General features: G+C 38.2%; 1 protein-coding gene across 5 annotated transcripts in view; it reads right to left on the reverse strand.

The window, feature by feature from the left end:
- The window catches only part of SH3GL2 (SH3 domain containing GRB2 like 2, endophilin A1), a 215,954-nt gene that overhangs the window by 64,305 nt on the left and 125,808 nt on the right, over positions 1 to 25,841 (reverse strand). The window contains exon 1 of one of the 5 annotated variants that reach the window (XM_073228455.1): positions 12,056 to 12,074. The exons of the other annotated variants lie outside the window; for them this stretch is intronic. The gene's annotated coding sequence lies outside the window, so the exon portion shown is untranslated. Of the gene's footprint in view, positions 1 to 12,055; positions 12,075 to 25,841 lie in introns of those variants that run through there. 5 annotated transcript variants of the gene reach the window in all.

Genomic DNA, 25,841 nt, shown 5'->3' on the forward strand with positions numbered 1-25,841 from the left:
ACACTTTTGTCCTGAGGCTGCAATAATTCAAATATGACAGAAAATTTCAAATATTGGGAGAAGTGTGAAAATGTGACACAGAGATGAAGTGAGCAAATGCTGTTTGAAAAATGGCACCAATAGGCTTGCTCAATTCAGGGTTGCCACAAACCTTCAACCTGTAAAAAATGCATTATCTACATTTTTATATAGCACATTTATATATAGCACAACAAAACAAAGTGCAATAACAGAAGGTGTGCCTGTATTTCTTCCATCTCACTTTCTGCCTATAGAGCTATCATTCCACACTGCAGGACATGTCTGTGAAAAGTAGAGTGACAGTTTCTGGGTTCCTGCTCTGGGTCAGAAAGCTCAGAATATGCTCCATTTCCTTCAGTAATTCTTACATAGCCTTCCTCTGTCTATTCAGGGTAGGTACTTCAGCTTTGCAGAAATCAAACATCAGGGACAAATTGCAAGCCAAGGGGCATATGAAGGCATTTGGGAGATTTCCTGCAAGTATTTCACTCATCAATATATTCAGCTCTCTTTATAGCATTTTATGTCATCAAATGTGGCATTCAAGCTCTATCCTGACATAAATGCTCTCATCTTCTTGAGTCAAAGGAAACTAGTACCATGCTCATAGCTGCAATAGTAAATCATAAGCTTTGCCTTAACTATCAATAGGGAAGAGGTATGATGAGACTTCAGAAATAGTTATAAAAGTGGATATACAACCATTTGGTATTCAATGAAAAAACAGCACACAAACCATCTTATACAAAAAATCATCGACCCACTGACGAAGGAATAAAGTAAAGCACAAAGAATAACCACACAGAAGGATCACGGGAATATGGTGGCATGAGTAGTTCAGATGAAATCTCCTCCTCAAAACATATATATTTATGAAAGTACAATAAATACAACTATTCCTAAAAGAGACACCAGTGGATGCAGTACAACATGCAGGATACATCTACATCTGCAAGAACTCAGCATCACATGAAGGGGGTAAGATACAAGCCGCAGCCAAGCGGGACCCGAATGCTCCGCCACCCCAAAACACGGTGGGAAGAAAGGAGTTGGAATGGGGAGTGAGTGAAAGCCAAGGACTGCTAAACAACCAGCTCTAGAAATCTGCACCTGGAGCACAGACAAAAGGTGCATGGGGTGCTGGATATTAGAGAAATGGAAAAGCAAAACCTGTGGGCAGGTAACCGCAACCAGCACCCCTGAGACAAAAGAAAAGTGAGTGCTTTCGGCATGTATTAAAGAGACAAGGACCCCATAGCTGGATGAAGTTGTTGCGGCACACATAGCAAACAGCTAGGAATCTCGGGGAAACTTAGGTGCCCTAAGCCCCGGGGAGGCAATGCAGCTCTGAAGCCACTCACAGAACTAAGCAGCCTGCCAGTCATTCCTCAAACTGGCACAGACCCCGACACACCAGCCCAGTAGCGGAAGAGTTGCAGTGCGTGCCGGGGATGGCAGTGCCGGAAAGGACCGAGAGCATATCCATACACCAACAGCAACAGAGGAGACCAGCAGAGGCCTGTGCGAGCCTGCAGCAGTGCAACCGAACAGCCCAGGCATGGCTCGCACGCACCTGGGAGCCAGAGGAGCCTGGTAGAGGCCCATGCGCACCTGCAGCAGAGCCAGAGGGACCAGGCAACCGGAATCCCAGCCCAAGGCACAGCCGCCCAGGCCACACCCAAAGGCTGCTGCTGGCACAGAGCTGCCTGGCAAGGTCACCGCTAGCACGGAGGAGCACATCTGGTGTGCCTGCCACTCCCTGCAGGGCTCCGCGCCGCTCCATGCTGCACCCCGCCCACAGCAGCTTAGGAGACTAACCTGGTGGCTGGTACAGGAGTGCAGGTAATGGACACAGGCAACGGAGAAGGGCAAGGCATCCAGCAAGCAGGAAAGGACTTTCTTCTCCCAGCTGACACACCTGCAACCTGCCTACAGACACCACTATCACAATGAAAATGCAAAAAAATTTAGTCGAGTCCAAGATAGTTACACCTGAGAAAGGATCTTCAGAGGAACACCTAACCAGTTGCCCTGAAAAAGAATTCAAAATAAAAGTCATAAACATGCTGACAGAGCTGCAGAGAAATATGCAAGATCTAAGGGAAGAAGTCCGAAGGGAGATTACGGACATCCGGAGGGAGATTACAGAAGTGACACAAACTCTGGAAGGATTTATAAGCAGAATCGATAAGATGCAAGAGGCCATTGATGGAATAGAAACCAGAGAACAGGAACACATAGAAGCTGACGCAGAGAGAGACAAAAGGATTTCCAGGAATGACACAATATTAAGAGAACTGTGTGACCAATCCAAAAGGAACAATATCTACATTATAGGGGTACCAGAAGAAGAAGAGAGAGAAAAAGGGATAGAAAGTGTCTTTGAAGAAATAATTGCTGAGAACTTCCCCAAACTGGGGGAGGAAATAGTTGCTCAGACTACAGAGGCACACAGAACTCCCGAGAGATGGGACCCAAAGAGGACAACACCAGGACACATAATAATAAAAATGGCAAAGATCAAGGACAAGGACAGAGTACTAAAGGCAGCCAGAGAGAGAAAAAAGGTCACTTACAAAGGAAAACCCATCAGGCTATCATCAGACTTCTCAACAGAAACCTTACAGGCCAGAAGACAATGGCATAATATATTTAATGCAATGAAACAGAAGGGCCTTGAACCAAGGATACTATATCCAGCACGATTACCATTTAAAATTGAAGGAGGGATTAAACAATTCCCAGACAAGAAAAAGTTGAGGGGATTTGCCTCCCACAAACCACCTCTACAGGGTATCTTAGAGGGACTGCTATAGATGGGAGCGCTCCTGAAAAGAGCACAGAATAAAACACCCAACATACGAAGAATGGAGGAGGAGGAAAAAGAAGGGAAAGAAAGAATCATCAGACTGTGTTTATAACAGCTCAATAAGTGAGTTAAGTCAGACAGTAAGGTAGTAAACAAGCCAACCTTGAACCTTTGGTAACCATGAATCTAAAGCCTGCGACGGCAATAAGTACATATCTTTCAATGATTACCTCAACTGTAAAGTGACTGAATGCACCAATCAAAAGACACAGAGTAATAGAATGGATAAAAAAGCAAGACCCATCCATATGCTGCTTACAAGAGACTCATCACAAACTCAAAGACGTGCACAGATTAAAACTCAAGGGATGGAGAAAGATATTTCATACAAAGAACACAGAGAAAAAAGCAGGTGTTGCAATACTAGTATCAGACAAAATAGACTTCAAAATAAAGAAAGTAACAGGAGATAAAGGACATTACATAATGATAAAGGCTCAGGGACATTACATAATGATAAAGGGCTCAGTCCAACAAGAGGATATAACCGTTATAAACATATAAGCACCCAGCACAGGAGCACCAATATATGTGAAACAAATACTAACAGAATTAAAGGAGGAAATAGAGTGTAATGCATTCATTTTGGAAGACTTTAACACACCACTCACTCCAAAAGACATATCCACAAGACAGAAAATAAGTAAGGACACAGAGGCACTGAACAACACACTAGAACAAATGGACCTAATAGATAGACATCTACAGAACTCTACCTCCAAAAGCAACAGGATACACATTCTTCTCAAGTGCACATGGAACATTCTCCAGAATAGACCACTACTAGGCCACAAAAAGAGCCTCAGTAAATTCCAAAATATTGAAATCCTACCAACCAACTTTTCAGACCACAAAGGTATAAAACTAGAAATAAATTGTACAAAGAAAGCAAAAAGGCTCATAAACATATGGACGCTTAACAACATGCTCCTAAATAATCAATGGATCAATGACCAAATTAAAATGGAGATCCAGAAATATATGGAAACAAACGACAACAACAACACAAAGCCCCAACTTCTGTGGGATGCAGCAAAAGCAGTCTTAAGAGGAAAGTATATAGCAATCCAGACATATTTAAAGAAGGAAGAACAATCCTAAATGAATAGTATAATGTCAAAATTATCAAAATTGGAAAAAGAAGAACAAATGAGGCCTAGAGTCAGCAGATGGAGGGACATAATAAAGATCAGAGAAGAAATAAATAAAATTGAGAAGAATAAAACAATAGAAAAAAATCAATGAAACCAAGAGCTGGTTCTTTGAGAAAATAAACAAAATAGATAAGCCTCTAGCCAGATTTATTAAGAGAAAAAGAGAGTCAACACACATCAACAGAATCAGAAACCAGAAAGGAAAAATCATGACGGACCCCACAGAAATACAAAGAATTATTAGAGAATACTATGAAACCCTATATGCTAACAAACTGGGAAACCTAGGAGAAATGGACAACTTCCTAGAAAAATACAACCTTCAAAGTCTGACCCAGAAAGAAACAGAAAATCTAAACAGACCAACTACCAGCAACAAAATTGAAGCGGTAATCAAAAAACTACCCAATAACAAAACCCCCGGGCCAGATGGATTTACCTCAGAATTTTATCAGACATACAGAGAAGACATAACATCCATTCTCCTTAAAGTTTTCCAAAAAAATAGAAGAGGAGGGAATACTCCCAAACTCATTCTATGAAGCCAACAATACCCTCATACCAAAACCAGGCAAAGACCCCACCAAAAAAGAAAACTATAGACCAATATCCCTGATGAACATAGATGCAAAAATACTCAACAAAATATTAGCAAACCGAATTCAGAAATACATCAAAAGGATCGTACACCATGCCCAAGTGGGATTCATCCCAGGGATGCAAGGATGGTACAACATTCGAAAATACATCGACATCATCCACCACATCAACAAAAAGAAAGACAAAAACCACAAGATCATCTCCACAGATGCTGAAAAAGCATTCGACAAAATTCAACATCAATTCATGATAAAAACTCTCAACAGTGGAGCCAAGATGGCAGCGTGAATACGACAGTGGGAATTTCCTCCCAAAAACATATATATTTTTGAAAATACAACAAATACAACTAATCCTAAAAGAGAGACCAGAAGACACAGGACAACAGCCAGACTACATCCACACCTGCAAGAACCCAGCGCCTGGTGAAAGGGGTAAGATACAAGCCCCGGCCTGGCGGGACCTGAGTGCCCCTCACCCCAGCTCCTGGCAGGAGGAGAGGAGTCGGAGTGGGGAAGGACAGGGAGCCCAGGACTGCTAAACACACAGTGCTAGCCATCCGCACCAGAGCACAGACACAGTGCATGCGTGGGGTGCTGGAAACTAGGGAAACAGGACAGCAAGACCTCTGAGTGGGTCCCGAAGCCGGCACCCCTGTGACAAAGAAAAACGAGTGCTTTTTGAAAGTCTTAAAGGGGCAGGGATGACACAGCTGGATGGAAGTTAATCGGGTCAAAGTCCAGCAGCTGGAAATTCCAGGGTACCCCGGGTGCACTAACCCCCTGGGCAACCACGGAGGTAAACAGCCAAAGAGACCCTGCTCATTACCCCTCTGGGGCCCTGCCATAGCAGAGCAGCAGCCTGAGGCTGGCCATGCCCACGGCAAGGGAGCTTCCTCCATACCGGCTGGGCAAGATACAGAGACCCAGTCTACACGCAATAGCCCAACACAAGCCACTAGGGTTCGCAGTTGTCCCAGTAAAAAAAAGGCCAGGAGCTAGTGGAAAGCCTTGGAACTCCCAGCTGACAGAAAGTAAATAGCTCTCAATTGCACCTATCAACATGAAAAGGCAAAAAAATTTGATCCAGACAAGACTAACCTAGAGAGCTTCAACATCTGCTACATCTTCCCCTGAGAAGGAACCTGGGGACATAGATTTAACAAGTCTACCTGAAAAAGAATTCAAAACAAAAGTCATAACCATGCTGATGGACTTGCAGAGAAATATGCAAGAACTAAGGAGGGAGAATACAGAAATAAAACAAGCTCTGGAAGGACTTCAAAACAGAATGGACAAGATACAAGAGACCATTAATGGACTAGAAAACAGAGAAAAGAAATGCAGAGAAGCTGATGCAGAGAGAGATAAAAGGATCTCCAGGAATGAAAGAATTTTAAGAGAAATGAGTGACCAATCAAAACGGAACAATATCCGCATAATAGGGGTACCAGAAGAAGAAGAAGAGAGAGAAAAAGGTATAGAAAGTGTCTTTGAAGAAATAATTGCTGAAAACTTCCAAAAACTAGGGGATGAAATGGCCTCTCAGACCACAGAGGTACACAGAACTCCCATGACAAGGGATCCAAGGAGGGCAATACCAAGACACATAATAATTAAAATGGCAAAGATCAAACACAAGGACCAAGTATTAAAGGCAGCCAGAGAGAAAAAAAAGGTCACCTACAAAGGAAAACTCATCAGGCTATCATCAGACTTCTCAACAGAAATCCTACAGGCCAGAAGAGAATGGCATGATACACTTAATGCAATGAAACAGACGGGCCTCGAACCAAGATTACTGTATCCAGCACGATTACCATTTAAATATGAAGGAGGGATTAAACAATTCCCAGACAAGCAAAAGTTGAGGGAATTTGCCTCCCACAAACCACCTCTACAGGGCATCCTACAGGGACTGCTCTAGATGGGAGCACTCCTAAAAAGAGCACAGAACAAAACACCTAACATATGAAGAAGGGAGGAGGAGGAATAAGAAGGGAGAGAAATAAAGAGTCATCAGACCGTGTTTATAATAGCTCAATAAGAGAGTTAAGTTAGACAGTAAGATAGTAAAGAAGCTAACCTTGAACCTTTGGTAACCACAAACTTAAAGCCTGCAATGGCAATAAGTACATACCTTTCAATAATCACCCTAAATGTAAACGGACTGAATGCACCAATCAAAAGACACAGAGTAATAGAATGGATAAAAAAGCAAGACCCATCCATATGCTGCTTACAAGAGACTCACCTCAAACCCAAAGACATGCACAGACTAAAATTCAAGGGATGGAAAAAGATATTCCATGCAAACAACAGAGAGAAAAAAAGCAGGTGTTGCAAATCTAGTATCAGACAAAATAGACTTCAAAATAAAGAAAGTAACAAAAGAGATAAAGAAGGACATTACATAATGATAAAGGGCTCAGTCCAACAAGAGGATATAACCGTTATAAATATATATGCACCCAACACAGGAGTACCAATATATGTGAAACAAATACTAACAGAATTAAAGGAGGAAATAGAATGCAATACATTCATTCTGGGAGACTTAACACACCACTCACTCCAAAGGACACATTCACAAGACAGAAAATAAGTAAGGACATAGAGGCACTGCACAACACACCAGAACAGATGGACCTAATAGACATCTACAGAACTCTACCTCCAAAAGCAACAGGATACACATTCTTCTCAAGTGCACATGGAACATTCTCCAGAATAGACCACTACTAGGCCACAAAAAGAGCCTCAGTAAATTCCAAAATATTGAAATCCTACCAACCAACTTTTCAGACCACAAATGTATAAAACTAGAAATAAATTGTACAAAGAAAGCAAAAAGGCTCACAAACATATGGATGCTTAACAACATGCTCCTAACTAATCAACGGATCAATGACCAAATTAAAATGGAGATCCAGAAATATATGGAAACAAATGACAACGGCAACACAAAGCCCCAACTTCTGTGGGACGCAGCAAAAGCAGTCTTAAGAGGAAAGTATATAGCAATCCAGACATATTTAAAGAAGGAAGAACAATCCCAAATGAATGGTCTAATGTCACAGTTATTGAAATTGGAAAAAGAAGAACAAATGAGGCCTAAGGTCAGCAGATGGAGGGACATAATAAAGATCAGAGAAGAAATAAATAAAATTGAGAAGAGTAAAACAATAGCAAAAATCAATGAAACCAAGAGATGGTTCTTTGAGAAAATAAACAAAATAGATAAGCCTCTAGCCAGACTTATTAAGAGGAAAAGAGAGTCAACACACATCAACAGAATCAGAAACCAGAAAGGAAAAATCATGACAGATCCCACAGAAATACAAAGAATTATTAGAGAGTACTATGAAAACCTATATTCTAACAAGCTGGGAAACCTAGGAGAAATGGACAACTTCCTAGAAAAATACAACCTTCAAAGTCTGACCCAGAAAGAAACAGAAAATCTAAACAGACCAATTACCAGCAACAAAATCGAAGTGGTAATCAAAAAACTACCCAAGAATAAAACCCCCGGGCCAGATGGATTTACCTCGGAATTTTATCAGACATACAGAGAGGACATAATACCCATTCTCCTTAAAGTTTTCCAAAAAATAGAAGAGGAGGGAATACTCCCAAACTCATTCTATGAAGCCAACATCACCCTAATACCAAAACCAGGCAAAGACCCCACCAAAAAAGAAAACTATAGACGAATATCCCTGATAAACGTAGATACAAAAATACTCAACATAATATTAGCAAACCGAATTCAGAAATACATCAAAAGGATCATACACCATGCCCAGGTGGGATTCATCCCAGGGATGCAAGGATGGTACAATATTCGAAAATCCATCAACATCATCCACCACATCAACAAAAAGAAAGACAAAAACCACATGATCATCTCCATAGATGCTGAGAAAGCATTCGATAAAATTCAACATCTATTCATGATAAAAACTCTCAACAAAATGTGTATAGAGGGCAAGTACCTCAACATAATAAAGGCCATATATGATAAACCCACTGCCAACATCATACTGAACAGCGAGACGCTGAAACCTTTTCCTCTGCGATTGGGAACAAGACAAGGATGCCCACTATCCCCACTGTTATTCAACATAGTACTGGAGTTCCTAACCATGGCAATTAGACAAAACAAAGAAATTCAAGGAATCCAGATTGGTAAAGAGGAATTTAAACTGTCACTATTTGCAGATGACATGATACTGTACATAAAAAACCCTAAAGACTCCACTCCAAAACTACTAGAGCTTATATCAGAATTCAGCAAAGTTGCAGGATACAAAATCAACACACAGAAATCTGTGGCTTTCCTATTCACTAACAATAAACTAATAGAAAGAGAAATCAGGAAGACAATTCCATTCACCATAGCATCAAAAAGAATAAAATACCTAGGAAGAAACCTAACCAAGGAAGTGAAAGACCTATACCCTGAAAACTATAAGACACACTTAAGAGAAATTAAAGAGGTCACTAACAAATGGAAACTCATCCCATGCTCATGGCTAGGAAGAATTAATATCGTCAAAATGGCCATCCTGCCCAAAGCAATATACAGATTTGATGCAATCCCTATCAAATTACTAACAGCTTTCTTCAATGAACTCAAACAAATAGTTCAAAAATTCATATGGAAACACCAAAGACCCCGAATAGCTAAAGCAATCCCGAGAAGGAAGAATAAAGCAGGAGGGATCTCACTCCCCAACTTCAAGCTCTACTACAAAGCCACAGTAATCAAGACAATTTGGTACTGGCACAAGTACAGACCCACAGACCAGTGGAACAAAATAGAGACTCCAGACATTAACCCAAACATATATGGTCAACTAATATTCAATAAAGGGGCCATGGACATACAATGGGGAAATGACAATCTCTTCAACAGATGGTGCTGGCAAAACTGGACAGCTACATGTAAGAGAATGAAACTGGATCACTGTCTAACCCCATACACAAAAGTAAATTCAAAATGGATCAAAGACTTGAATTAAGTCATGAAACCATAAAACTCTTAGACAAAAACATAGGCAAAAATCTCACGGACATAAACATCAGTGACCTCTTCTTGAACATATCTCCCTGGGTAATGGAAACAAATGCGAAAATGAACAAATGGGACTGTATCAAGCTGAAAAGCTTCTGTACAGCAAAGGACACCATCAATAGAACAAAAAGGTATCCTACAGTATGGGAGAATATATTCATAAATGACAGATCAAATAAAGGGTTCACATCCAAAATATATAAAGAGCTCACACACCCACCTCAACAAACAAAAAGCAAATAATCCAATTAAAAAATGGGCAGAGGAGCTGAATAGACAGTTCTCTAAAGAAGAAATTCAGATGGCCAACAGACACATGAAAAGATGCTCCACATGGCTTGTCATCAGAGAAATGCAAATTAAAACCACAATGAGATATCACCTCACACCAGTAAGGATGGCTACCATCCAAAAGACAAACAACAACAAATGTTGGTGAGGTTGTGGAGAAAGGGGAACCCTCCTATACTGCTGGTGGGAATGTAAATTAGTTCAACCATTGTGGAAAGCAGTATGGAGGTTCCTCAAAATGCTCAAAATAGAAATACCATTTGACCCAGGAATTTCACTTCTAGGAATTTACCCTAAGAATGCAGCACTCCAGTTTGAAAAAGACAGATGCACCCCTATGTTTATCGCTGCACTATTTACAATAGCCAAGATATGGAAGCAACCTAAATGTTCATCAGTAGATGAATGGATAAAGAAGATGTGGTACATATACACAATGGAATATTACTCAGCCATAAGAAAAAAACAGACCCTACCATTCGCAACAACATGGATGGAGCTAGAGGCTATTATGCTCAGTGAAATAAGCCAGGCGGAGAAAGACAAGTACCAAATGATTTCACTCATATGTGGAGTATAAGAACAAAGGAAAACTGAAGGAACAAAACAGCAGCAGAATCACAGAACCCAAGAATGGACTAATAGTTATCAAAGGGTAAGGGACTGGGGAGGATGGGAGGGAAGGGAGGGATAAGGGTGCAGAAAAAGAAAGAGGGCATTACAATTAGCATGTATGGTGCATGGGGGGTATGGGGAGGGCTGTGCAACACAGAGAAGACAAGTAGTGATTTTACAGCATCTTACTAAGCAGATGGACAGTGACTGTGAAGGGGTATGTGGGGGGGACTTCGTGAAGGGGGGAGCCTAGTAAACATAATGTTCTTCATGTAATTGTAGATTAATGATACCAAAATTTAATAAAATAAAATAAAATAAAAAAGAATAACCACACAAAACTCAGAAAAATGGATCCCTGTCTGAGATATCAAAGTTTGTGAACTAATATCTGCAGAAATTCCATCTGAACCAAAAATTTTAGAAAGCACCTTAGTGACAGGGCAGGTATGGATATATAGATAGAGATTTCATTCATAATCCTGGGCAGAACTTCTGAATGGTAAGCAGCCCGTCACTGTCTGAGAAGGATATGCACTGACAGAAGCACCATTCTGCCTACACTCCAAACTTCAAGGTCTGCTGCCTGCATTGTGGCTGATTCTGGAGACACAAACCTTGCAGGTTTGGGCTGGAGTCAGAGAAGAAGTGATAGAGGCTCCCCCCCCCCCATCATACAAATTCCTGGTTTGCTTTTTTCACTCACAATCTCGAGAATTAGAATTTCAGGTGTGCTCTGCCCCTGCATGGTATACATAAGAGAAAAGGCAGCTGCAACATCTGGAGCATATATTCAGAATAATGTTACTGGTGTTACAATAATGTCACACCATCTAAGAGCTAACTTGATTCCTTCTTTCCCAATATATTTTCAAGGTGTGGGAAATAGCTACTCACTTTATCATTCCATTTGCTACTGCCTCAATCAACTATGTATAACAACAATAGTTAGATTTCATGCTCTTATACAAACATATATAAATACACACACATACATATATATACACATATAATTTGATAAACAACAGGGAAATATTTAGCTTTCTACAAGCTTAGAATTGCTCAAAGTTATGCATTAACGTGGGTACAGGCTATAAATACTATTCCAGCATTCCAAACTGGCACTAATGGCTTCCTTTTTTTCAAGTTTTTCTGCCCAGTGCTTTTCAACCACGTGGGAGAGTTGCTCTTGAATGAGGTGACTGCTTTCAAAGCTCTAATGAAAACATGCCAAAAAATAAATATGGAAAGGACACAGAAAATAATATTCTCTTTTCAATTCTGCTCAGGCTCACTAATGTGCTAATGTCAGCATCTGCTAGTGAGTAGTAGGTGGTGAATTTAGGGACTCTTAGAGGCTGTCTTCTTATGGGAAAGGATGGAGGAACATTTAGAAGGGATGGACTTTTAAGACAAGGCTGAGTACCTTTTCTTATGCTGGGGAAAATGTGGAGTCAAATAAGTACCAAGAAAGGTGCCCAGTTGAAGTCACTTGTCCTTAAGCTCTGGGAAGTATGAAAAAGAAGAATTAATTAAAAATCTTAACAAATTTACTGATATATAATTTATATGCCACAAAGCTTACTCATTTGAAATGTACAAGATTCAGGGCTTTTTAGTATAATTACAGAGTTTTATGATCATCACCATAATCTAATTTTTGAACAGCTTCATCATACCAAAAAGATACCTTATGCCCATTAGCACTCACTCCCCAGTCTGCTTCCTCAACTTCATTTCATGCCCTACTTCTTCACAACCACTAAGCTACTTTTTGTCTTTATGGATTTGTCTTCTATGGGTATCACATATAAATAAAATCATACAATATGTGGCCTTTTGTATCTAGCTTCTTTCACTTAGCATATGGTTTCGTCCATCCATATTGTATAATGTATTAGTTCTTCATTCCTTTATACAATTGAATGATATTCCATTATATGGATATACCCTGTTTTGTTTATCCATTCATAAATTTATGGACACTATGTGCTATCTTCTAGGTTGGTAACCATGGGCAAATCATTTTTCCTCTCAAACTTTCTGATATGTGCATAATTAAAAGCTACCTCACAAAGCAAGTATGAAGATTATATAAAGTGAGTAGGAGCTTTGTCTGTTTTAAAGTACTTCACCAAGTAAAGGATTAGTGTCATTAATCTACAAGTATCATCACATGACCCTATTACCTAAGAGTAATGATGTCACACCATATGCAAATTCCAGGACCTGGTGACTGAAAGGCAGAGACTTCCAAAATCCTTCTACCTAGGACCAATTTGTGGTAGGAGGAAGGAACACAAACCCTTAATCCAGGCCCATTCAAGGTCGAAGACCATTAATATGACATCATTTCAGTTGAGCATCTTTAAGAGTAAAATGGTGGGCCTGTGGGCACTTGTTACTAGATCAAGATGAATTTGAAATTTACATTTCTAAATGCAACGTTATACCAAGAATGCATTTTTCAGAAGTGATCTCTTAAATTTTCTTATCAAATCAAGTTATCAGAGTTCTGTAGTATATTGTTAACTGAGCTAGCAAATAGAGGGTAAGTAGGAAAAAGTGAGAGGGAAGTGAACACAAGCATGAGTCTCTGCACTACAGTTTTGTTTTTGTGTGTGTTAGACAAAATGAGGGATTCCAGTTCTGATTTTGGGTGGGAGTTGTAGGAAAGAGGAAGTTTGGTAGCCCATCAGAAGAGAATCACTGCAGGAAGAAAACTGCCTTTCAGGGGAACACACCACCCTGTGGGTACTAAGTGTGCTGGAGAGTAGGGAGAGGAGCCGGGATGGCAGCCACTGAGGAAGCAGGTGTGAGATGAAAAGATACACATGGTCAGAGAGCCAGGTCATGCCAGCCCAAATCTGAAACTCAGGTCTCCTGACTCCCACAACCAGTACAACCTGTTTCCAAGGAAAGCGTCTATTTGGGGCACCTATAATCAGTCAGCAGCATCAGGGGATACTTAAATGTGTGGTAATTCTTCACAACGTTTAACTTGCTTTCGATAATTGCTAAAAACTTGCTAAATTTGTTCTTGGTAATTAACAAGAAATGATTAAAATCACTTAGGTTTTACTGTCCTTCAATAATAAATTCATAGCTGTCTCATTTGCCTATGTGCCCACTGACGCATATTGTCTCTAGGTCAGTTGTGTTCCCCATGTGAAGATGCCCAAATTCCTCTGTGCCTCACAGCCCACAGGCCTCACCCTGTGCAGCACTTGTTGTATTTTGTACTATCGTCATTTATTTGAATGCCTCCCCAACCTTTTAGAGTTCCTGGAAGGTAATGATTTTGATATTGCTCATGTCTATTTCCCAGTGCCTAACGCTGCCCTGGCACACGGGTGGTCTGCAACACAGGAGCCAGTGAGAAGGCAGCGGACAGCCTCTCTGACCTCCCCACCAACTTGGTCTGCCTACTTTTTCCTTTAACTTCCTTTATCTATTCAATCCTTCTTGAAAATATTCCTCTCAACAATGACTCCATTTGCCTTTCTTCTTTTCCACAAAATATCCCTCTGCAAGTGGCAAAGATTGAAGGCAAAAGTTAGCTACAGAAAATAGAGCAATTAGCAGCAGCTCTGGACACATTCTCTAACAGCAATATCTTACATAGGGTTAGTTATTATCATTATTACTAAGATAACATGCTGGAATGCCTGTTGATACAAATATGATGAAAAGAAGTTGTAAAAAGTAGGGAGAAAACAAGAGTTGGCCTATTTAATACCTGCTTCAAACAGTAGCAATCAGACAAGGTGGTCAAAGGTAGAATGTTTTTATGTGCTTGTTTCCTAAAACACCTCCACCACTACCACTTTGTTAGATCCTGGCTACCTTCTAATATCTGTCATTTATTCTTTTGAAAAATATTTATGAATGTCTTTTATGTGTCAGGCACTGAAGATACAATGAGGGAGATGTGCAAACGCCCTGGGGCATATGGGGTGAGTAAGCATGGCTCCCGCAAGAGGCCAGCCTGAATGAAGATTAGAGAGGGAAGGAGAAAGCGCCCAAGATGAAGGTAGAGATGCCACCAGAAGCTGGACCCTGCAGGCCCTTTGGGCTAAAGGAAGGCTTTCATCCAAAGACCAATGAGATGAAATATAAGAGGATTTATGACTTTAAAACCTTATGCTAGATATACTTAGCTCAAAGCCACTCAGTCAAATGAAAGCTTGGCATCACAAAAGGATGCTGCTTTAGGAAGAGGTTTCATTCCTGCCATTAGGGCTACACAACATTTTGCTTTCATTTTCAAGACCACAGAACCATGTTACAAGTCTGGCATGCACAGAACACATGGCTTCTCTCTGAAAGCCCTGCATGTCTCAGTCCTAAATTTGCATGTTCTGCTCTCTCAGTAGGCTTGGAGAATGCTATATATATATTTTATTGCTGTTGTTCTTTTGTTTTGGTTTTAGTTCCCCTCCCTACACAAAACATAAAAACCCATAGTGGAATTTAATTTTCTGAAGCCTAAGAGAAATTTTTCTAATGAATTATTTTATAGTTTCCTGTGTTCTCCTAAGTGAGTTACAATCTACTCTTATATAACATATTGTAACATAGAGTATGCATCAACCTGTCATCTAAAGCTTAGGAGAATATCTTTCGTAAAGCAGGTTTTAGATACCACATTATTTCTAGAAGAGAAAGGTATATTGTAAAGTACAAAAGAAAAAATTGGAAATTTTCTCTCAATTTAATTGCTGTGGTGCATCTTCTCTTCTTGTTAAAAAAAGGCAACTTTTAGCCTCCTAATGAATTGATTTCACTCAAATAGGTATGATGAACATGCCTAGAAAGAAACTGGATTTAAGCACCACAAGAAACAGGTTTCTGAAGAAAAATTAAAAAGCCAAAGAGGAAGATTAGTTTCACATAGAAATCTGGCATGTTATTTCAAACTCCAAAATGTAAATACCCATCTAAAAGCCACTCAATTTTAAAAAGCTAATATTCTGCTCTATTTGTTACAGATACTTTTAAATAAATAAAATGTAACATAAGCTCCTTTTATGGTCTCTGCCCCAGTGAGACACCACTTTCTCACAGTATTGTTCTTTTACTGCCCATGTGTCTGTCTCCATTTGAAGCTCCCCAGAGCAGAGCCTGGGACCCAGATGAAGGGGAAGATTGGGCAGTAATCCCAGCAGAGTGAGGGAGCAGGAAGGGGCAGGGAAAAGCAAGGCCAAGAAGATTGTGTTCTGGAGCTGGTTGCCTAGTTAGGCAATGTGGCTTGATCCTGCAGGGGTCCCTGTGAGGAACCATATAGGATGCCCCTGAGTACTCTTCCTTGGATGAATGAGAAGCTCAGGCAATCATCTGATTCATATTCCCATTGCTTGAATGCTGCCTCCAGGTACATGAACTCCTGATATGTCAGGCAACACCCAGGAAAGATGAAATTCCAAGATGTAAGGCAAACTCCTTGGGCAGAAAGGCAGCAGGTGGGATGCTAGAGCTGCCCACCCACGCTAGGCTATACATAGGGAAGAGGTAAACAATTTTACCTGCTATATAGTATTCTGCTGTAATAATATATAGGTATATAGATATAGATGTAGATAGAGAGATAGAGATAGAGATAGATATGGAATAGATATAGATACATCCAGATATATCAAAATTTGTTTAGCCATATTTTTAAGTGATGTATATTGGGGTGTTTTGTATCTTTTACTATTACAAACAACAATAAGCATCCCTCTGTGAGTGTCTTCTGAGTAAAAGCTTTTTTTAGGATAAATGACTTGAAGTAAAATTACTATTATATGATATGTAAGTATATGAACCTTTAATTTGTTCACTCTCCAAAGTACTTATATGAATTCATAGCTCTCCCACAATGAATCAAAATTCCCATTTCTTCACATCTTCCTCAATATTTAGTTTTGCCAATTTCTTAACTTTTGAAATTTATGGTATTAGTTTATACTATATAGTTTTAATTTCCATATTCCTGATTAATAGAGAAGTTGAATATCAGTTGCTAACTGATCTTCTGTGATTCTTGTTCTTTAAATTGTCTATGTATACCATGCAGCTATTTTTTTGGTTGTTGATGTCAGCTCTACTATTGGGTTGTTTTTTCGTACTGTTGTATTGTGTAGTAGCTCTTCACACCCCTATTACTTTTAAAATCTCTAGCTAGCTATGACTGGGTTGGGTCAGCAGAGTCTAGACCTACTTCTGTATCCAGCAGAGGCCCAAAGCACCATAAATCCCCACTGTATATATCACTCCCTTTGGATAAAAATAAACACATCACTTGAAAAGTATGGTATATGTCCATTTATTCATCCACTCACTCATTCACAGGCATCTACCGAGTACTTACTATGAAATGGCAATCACAGCAATAGCAATCAGGAACATAAAGATATAAAGGTCACAACTTAATGAGCATATTCAACTACAATGGAGGATTAATTGCCTTAACTGTCATTTAGCTTAGAGCAAAGCTCTGAAAAATCAAGAAAAGAGTATGTGATGGAAGCTTTACTCTGAATAGACACTGCCAAGAATACGGGTGCTCCTTCTTTTCCTGGCTCCTAATCTACAGTTTCATTTGAGAGAGGAAGGATGCCAGTGAATCTCATTCCCCCATCCTGAACCATGCTCTGGGAAGAACAAATCTGGGCAGGTGCTGCTAACAGGAATGTCTCCCTTCCTCCACTCACTTCCTATTTGCAGGGCAGGGCTCTGCCCCAGAAGAACAGGCTGAAAATAATGGCCCAATCATCACAATCCTAGCTCACTCATAGGGAAGAGATTCCACACTGAGAGGAACAGGCTGAGAAGACCAGGAGCCACACAGGGCCTCCTAGTAGACAGGGATTGTCACTCTGGGAGAAGCAGGCTATTGTCCTTCCCAAAGGTCTGCTGCAATGGCACAGAGGTTCTGCTCAGAAGGAAAAACATACCCTAATGACAGAACTTCACCATGTTCTCTGAGAAAACTGATTTTATTTGGGACAGAGTGAGAAGTTCATGCCTAAACACATTGTCAAAAACAATGGAGATTTTGATGTCAAGCAGTTATTTTCCTGGGGACTAACAGCTTCATGATATTGGCCATATCACAAATGGATGACAATGTCTCACTAAGTAGAGAATATCAATAAAAACATAGAAATTGTAAGAAAAGAACCAAATGGACATTCTGGAATTGAAAAGTACAGCAACTGAAGTGATGAATTCACTAACATGGCTGAGTAACAGATTTGAACTGGCAGAAGGAAGAATCAGCAAACACAGATGAATAAAGATAAATTGAAAACAGATGAATAAAGACTATGCAATCCAAAGAACAAAGAAAAATAAATGAAGAAAAAAATAAACACAGCCTCAGAAAGGTGGGACACCATTAAGTGTACAACATATGTATCAGGGAAGTACCAGAAGGAAAAAAGAAAGGAACAGAAACTTCCCAAACTTGATGGAAAACACTAATCTATACTTCTAAGAAGTAATGAACTCTAAGTAGGATAAATACCAAGACAACCACACCTACACTCTTGAAAATGTTGGAAGCCAAAGATAAACTGTTGAAATCAGTAAGAAAAAACAACTTGTTCCACTGTGGTACAATGGAACCACAGTAAGATTTAACAGCTGATCTCTCATCCAGAACAATGGAGGCCAGAGTGAGTGCTGAAAGAAAAATCAAGAAAAAATATGTAAGTTTTGAATATGAGAGAGAGAAACAACACCCCCAAAAATTGAGAAGAGTTTTCTTAGGTATTATAAATCCTCAGGCAAATAGAGGAATAATGTGTAAAAACTACCTTAGCAAGGTAATGCTGAGGGAAAATAGGAAGAAAAATACAGATCTCAGCTGTTAAAAGATTTTATAAGAAACCTGCCTTTACAAATGGTAATTAACACTTACTATGATGAGCACTTTGTAATGGATATAAATGTTGAGTGACTATGGTATACATGTGAAAACTGTTATGTCAACTATATTTGAATTTTAAAAAATAGTTAGAGAAAATCTCTCATGCACTTGGTTTGAAACTTTGAGATGTTAACAGTAACAGTTGTTTCATCTCAACAGACTTGAGATACATTTCTGAACCAGACCTGTCAGTGAGCCATTCTGTATTTGAGATGGTGTATAAAAGATGTATATAATCATTTGTTAATTTTCAGAAAGGAGTGACTAAATTATTATTAACAACTTATAAACATGTACCATGTGGGTGATGCTAAAAGCAAAAGTAATGTGAGATTAATTATATAAGACAACCAAAGAATTTACTCATTCATCTTTTCCATTGGAAAGGTAAGATTTCAAAGTTGGTAAAAATAGTGGGCAGTCAGGGGAAATGCCAGAAAACTCTCCAAATACTGAGAATTAGAGCTACAAAAGAGGTCAGAAAAATATAAGGTGAGAATTTGAATATACATTATGAAAACTCTGGTACAGAAATAATGCAAATAGAATCTGTAAAGACCATTTATTTATACCACTGTAATAAGCTTGCTTTGGCTCTCAGAAAACATTGTATATTTTTGTTTTCAGTGTATTTTAAATGTGCTGTTACTGTGTTGTACTGTTTATCTTTTACAATCGAAGTAAATTTAGTATTCAAGCATCAGTGATTTAGATAAAAGGCATCTGTGAGAGAAAGAAACATGAGCATTAGTGAACTGAGATAATGAGCTAACTCAAAGAACCTGTTAATTATATTTTGCATGCCCTGGATATGCATCTCTCACCTACATCTACAACTTCTTACTGGAAGTCTACTTGTTATAATCAGATATGAACATAAATCACTGACAGAAGAAAATACCTAATTTATAAAGAAGATAAGTGGTGATGTAGAGGCTCTATAGACAGTGAAGGGAAGTGACCCATAGGTGTGCAAATCCTGATGAGTCATATGGTAACAGAAGGTATTTTTGTAAGCCAACATATTACTGTGCACTCAAAGCCAAAGAGTTAAATTACAAATATAAAACAGAACACAATGAATATTTCCAAAATGAAATGAATGTTTATGATGACCTGGAGAAAATGTTTCTTTGGAATAATGGATATTAACTATATCCATTACGAATAGATGAATATAGTTAACACACAACATGCTCTTGTTCAGCATGGAGAAGATAACAGCCACTTGCCTATGTGAATCTATAAGCTGGAATTTCACACAGGAAAGATGTTACTTGTTTGAAAGTAAGGACTAAAATGCTCACTAAATAGAAGATTCTCATAATCATATTTGCATTCTCTTGGCAGATGTAGATCAAGCCTGAGGTTAACTTAAATAGACGAAGTCTGAAAAGCCACACTTCCTGGGCTCCAATTCTCCCACTTTCTGGTTGTGTTGTCTTGGGTAGGTGTTTCATTTTCTCAAAACCCTTAGACTCCTCATCTGAAAAACAGAGTCTACAGACAACTTCCAAAAGGATATGCAAACAGAAGGATATGGAAACTAAATTCGTATCTACCTTGCCTATGATGATTTTGGCCCACTACAGCTTTACAAAAAAGATACTCAACATATCAAAAATACATGGGGGATCTTATAAATAAACAGAAAAAAAATTTTTAATTCTACTTATCAAAAAAGATATGATTTATAGTTTATTATATGCAGGTGTAGCAAGAAGTGTAGAAAGGATTCTTCATACAGTACTATAAAAATTGGTAAGCACAATGCATTCAAACTTTCAAATGAAATGAAAAAGGCATGTATCTGACTCCAAAAGCTTAACTTTATATTCCAGGTAAGATCATTAATAATTTGTCCCAAATTTGGCAGATCATGAAGACATTAATTGAAAATAGGCCTGGAAACAGGTCCTACAGTCTAGAAATAGTTAACTTACATATACAATGCTTTAATATTTAGAGTTTATTTAGTTATCTTAGCCACTTTGGAGAGTAAATAACATTCAGTACATTCAATGCTAAGGCAGGACAAAGCAATATTTCCTATGATTACGAGACGGCACTTGATTTTCAATTAGCTTTCTGAACAGCCATGAAGAATAGGTAGAGTGTATTATCCAGATTATACTTAGTAAGTTTAAAGTAACCAATTCAAAGTCATGTAGGTACCCTGAACCCACATCAGGGTCTACAGATACCTTCAGGCTACACGGAAGATTCTTTGAGAACTGAAACTGTCTTAATTCATCTTTTTGATTACTCAGTAGATAAATTCCTGATAAAGAGTAGACCCTGAGAAGCTGGTGGAGGCAAGGATGCAAGAGTAAAATAGGTTCACAGGCAGGACAAGATCATCTACTGCCCTCATACCACAGGCTCACCACAACTATAGTTTCTAAAAGCAGGACCAACTTGTACTGGAATCATCCAGAAACTAATTTCAAATACACTTCAGCTCCCCCCAACATCCACCTATGGCTGATCTGGCATATTTGGAGGTGGGATCTGAGAATCTGCATTTTTGACAAGCTCAAGTGTAGGTGCCACAATGTGTGCTCTCCCAAACACCAATTGTAGAAGCATGTCATGTCAACATAGAGTTCTTCCTTTTACTTACATTGTTGGCAAAGTAATGAGACGCTTGAAAAATCTCAATGAGCAGCTCTAACATGCTAAGGGAGGCACAGAGTGACCTAGTATTACTAAAAGAATATTATCAGAATTTTGCCACTGCTTTCTTCTGAAAGTTGTTCGCTGTTTCTCTATATGGTAAATACTGAAATATTATCACCACCATCTAGAGTCTTAAAGTGTTAAGCAATACAACATGAGTAGAGATTTATAGTGTCCCTATCCCACAGGATCTGAATTCACATAAAAACTGACTGGCTACAAGTTGTTTTTTACAAGAGCTGAGCCGAAATAACCTTCAAAAGCAGAAGGAAAAATGAATTTATTGGCATTTATCTACCCCTGTAGGCACCATCACATATCAAAACTCATTAATTATGTGGAACATAGAGGTTTTGAGTAGAACCTTAAAACTGAAAAGGTCAGAGGCATAGCAGGCCCCAGAAAAAAATAATGGGGACAGATCAGCTCTGGAAACCTCTTTGACAACTGCTAATAATAATACCAAAGACCCTTACAGTCCTTTATAGTGTACAGACTATACTTTGGACATCTTAATTAATTTGATATCCTCTAAACTTCAGTGATGGGCCCAGCAAACTTTGCACACTTCTATTAACAGGCATTTTTATATGTGTGCTGCATCATTTGACTCCACCTTCCCCCATTGGGTTTCTGGAAAGCAAAGACAACATATTCTCTTCTGCATCCTTAGTGTCTGGCATAGTGTATGACTCATTAAAAAAGCCACTCACACATATAAGAATCTTTAAGAAAATGCCAAATTCTAGAAATGAGACAACTGAGGCTCAAAGAGATCAAGAGATATTCACCCTGGAAATTTGACTGCGGAAGGAAGGAAGCAATAGGCCTTCAAATATGAGTGGGACTAGTGTATGGAAAGAGGATTAGACTAATTTCACATGCCATCGCTATACACATATAGATGGAGGTGATTTAAAGATTCCAGCTCATACAAGAAAGAAGTTTTTAATTATAAGAAACACCTAAAACAGGAAATGTGTTCATAAAGAGTTGTCTGACATGTGAACATATAGGAGAGACTGCATCAGCTGGAGGATCAACCACATAACCTGTAAAGTTCTATCCAACTAGACTCCATAGGTCTGTCCCCTAAGACAGTTTATTCAGCTGATAATTGGTAGAAACAGGATGAGACCTTCAGCCTTCTATCTGTGTTCACATTGGACATCTTTGAAGCTCATTTAGCTAATAAGTTCTGACAATTCAGAAAGCATCCCATCAGATGTCAGCTCCAGGGCAATATGGGAGTAAAAAGAACTTAAGGGCTAATTTACCCTTCTGCTCAAAACCAACCAACCAATTAACCATATAATTTGCATGTGTGTATGCATCTATGGGAGCACGTGTGTGTGTCTGCATGTGCACACATGGGTATGTATAAGAAACAACAGTTTTCAAGAGTGAGCAACAGCAAAATGCAAGATAGTCATCCCTGACTGGAAGAAACCAAATTAGATGAGCCTACTACCCTCCCAGCTTACGGCTTTGAGAGATTTTCCAGGCTGCAGTGCAAAGAGGGAGAACACAGGTGGAGTTTCAGGGATCAGTGTCTGAAAGCCATAACTAAGGCAGCTATAATTTGTAGGACAGAGTACCAGAGTGGAGAGAGCTGCACAAATGCACAGAGAGATAATCTCACAATTCTGTAGAACATCCTCTTGACTATTCAGCAGAGTACTGATCAGCATATACACATAAGAAAACTAATGAACAGTGTGAAAAAGATTAGAGGGACTGGAGCTCAACGCTCACATTAAGTCAGGAATACTGCCTATTCACACCAGATATACTGGAAAACCATAACTGACCCAGCATTGAATAGAGTACTCAGAAAGTTCTTGCCTCAGCAGTGTGAAGTAAGGTGCTTTAGGTATAGACTAAACACTGTTCTGATCCTTCCCACCAAATCTTAAAAGCAAGACCCAAAAAGAGAAAACTATTTCCAAATAAGCTAGCTGTGTCCTAGAACTAAATTCAAAATTTTTTACAGGAATATAAAAATACCCAGCACCCAATAGGGTAAAATTCACAATATCACATGACCAAAGATTATCAGGCATGCAAAAAAGCAGAGATAAAAAAATACGATCCATATGAAAAAAACCCAACCAATTAAATACAACTCAGAACTGACACAGATGATATAATTAGTTGAGAAGGACATTAAAAAAATTATAGCTATATCCCATATGTTCAAAAAGTTAAATAAAGACAAAGACATAAAGATGCAAGTATATGTATATGTATTTATACACACACACATATGAAGATGCAAATCAGACTCCTAGAGATGAAGACTACAATGTCTGAGATGAAAAAACACACTCATTAAGATGAGTTGGCTTTGGATGGCATTAACAACAGTAGATAGTGTGGAAAAAGGATTAGTGGAACTTAACACATAGCAATCAAAACAAAAAAAAACACAGAGAAGACAATGAATCTAAAAAATCTGAAAAGAAATGAGCATCAGTGAGCTGTGTGACACTTTCAAGTGAAAGGATTTCAGTCTAACAAGTTCACCAAGAAGAGAAAGGTTTGTGGAAGACACAGAAAAGATTTGAAGAATGGCTGAAAAATTTCCAAACTTTAGAAAAACTATAAACCCATAAATCCAAGAAGTTCAGTGAAACCAAAATACAAAAAATATGAATAAAAGTAGACCAAAGCAAATCATTATCAAATTGCTCAAAACCACTGATAAAGAAAAAAATCTTAAACGGAGACCAGAGGGAAAAATACTTGCTACCTATAGAGGATTAAAGGAATAAAAAGTCTGCTTGACAGAATAAACAACAGAAAACAAAAGACTGGGGAACAACAGCTCTAAAATACAAAAGAAATAAACTGTCTACCAACAATTCTATATCCAGTGAAAATATCTTTCAAAAACAAAGGCAACATAACAATATTTTCAGACATACAAAAACCAAAATAATTCACCACACTGTAATAAATGTTAAAGGAAGCTCTTCAGGGAAAAGAAAAATGATGCCAGCTGGAAATCTGGATCTATACAAAAATGAAGAGCACAAAAAAATGCTACATGGTTAAATATGTAGGCTTTTTCATATTAAAATGTATTTAAAAGATAAATGACTACTTAAACAAAAAAGAGAACTATTACTGTGGAGATTACAACACAGCTAAAAGTAATATACAATATTAACATAAAGTCCAAGACAGAGAGAAATACAAATATGTTGCCAGAAGGTTCTTAAAATATACATAAAGTACTAAATATCACTTGAAGGTAGAGTGTGATAAGTTAAAGATGAATATTGTACACCATCTAAAGCAACCACTAAAATAACAAAACAAATAATCATGGCCAATAAAACAAGAGAGATAAGTCAGAATCTTAAATATAATCCAAAAAGGCAGAAAGAAGAGGAAAAAGTACAGATGGAACAAAGAAAGCAGATACAAGATGACAGATTTAAACCTAAAAATATAAACAAGCACATCAAATATCCCCAATAAAGGGCAGAGATTGTCAGATTGCATTAAAGACTAAAACACAGTATTTGCTTATAAGACACACTTTAAACAAAGACACAAATAGGTTAAATGTAGAAGGGTGGAAAAAGATACACATGGTAACACAAGTCAAGAAGATACATCACAGGTAACACAAATCTATATTATTATCAAAGAACACAGACTTTAAAGCAAAGAATATTAACAGGGATAAAGAAGATTATTTCATAATAAAGAGGTCAATTAAGCAGGAGGATATAATAATTCTGAATATTTTTGCCCCAATAATAGATATTCAGATGCATGAAGCAAATATATATATATATACAAATACAACTAGAAACAGAGGAATCCAAAATTAAAGTTGGAGATTTCGGTACCCCTTTCTCAATGATTAGTAGAACAGGTGGACAGAACATCACTAGGCATATAGTAAACTTTACCCTATCAACTAATTTGACTTAACATTTATAGAACACTACACCTAGCCACAACAGAATACACATTCTTACCAAGCATACATGAAACATTTACCAAGACAGACAATAATCCTGGCTTTAAAATAAGTCAGTACACTGAAAGTGATTCAAGTCATACAAGGTATATTCTCTAACCAACATAGAATTAAACTAGAAATTAATAATAAAGAGATCTCTGGAAAATCCTCAAATATTTATAAAGTAAATATTTGTAAAGAAAATTGTTATAATATTTATATTATATAATATAAATCTAATATTTTAAATATAATATAAATATAATAAATAACCATTGGTTTTGTTTTGTTTTTAGATTCCACACATAAGGAGAATAGACTAGACATTGAAAAGTGACTGGTGGTTACCACAGGGGAGGGGTTGAGGTTGGGGGCAAAATAGGTGAAGGAGATAAACAGGCACAAAATCTCAATCATAATATAAATTAATCAAGAGGATAATAGAACAGAGAATTCAGTCAATAGTTCTGTAACATCCTTCCATGTTGATAGATAGTAACTACACTGGTAGGGATGAGCATTTAACAATGTAGATACCTGTAGAATCACTATGATGTATACTTAAAACCAATTTTGTATATCAACTATACTTCAATTTAAAAAAATCAACCAATAAATAACCAACTATTGGTTAACAAA

The sequence above is a fragment of the Manis javanica genome, chromosome 2 (genome assembly GCF_040802235.1).
Source record: "Manis javanica isolate MJ-LG chromosome 2, MJ_LKY, whole genome shotgun sequence".
In the NCBI taxonomy this organism is placed as follows: domain Eukaryota; kingdom Metazoa; phylum Chordata; class Mammalia; order Pholidota; family Manidae; genus Manis; species Manis javanica.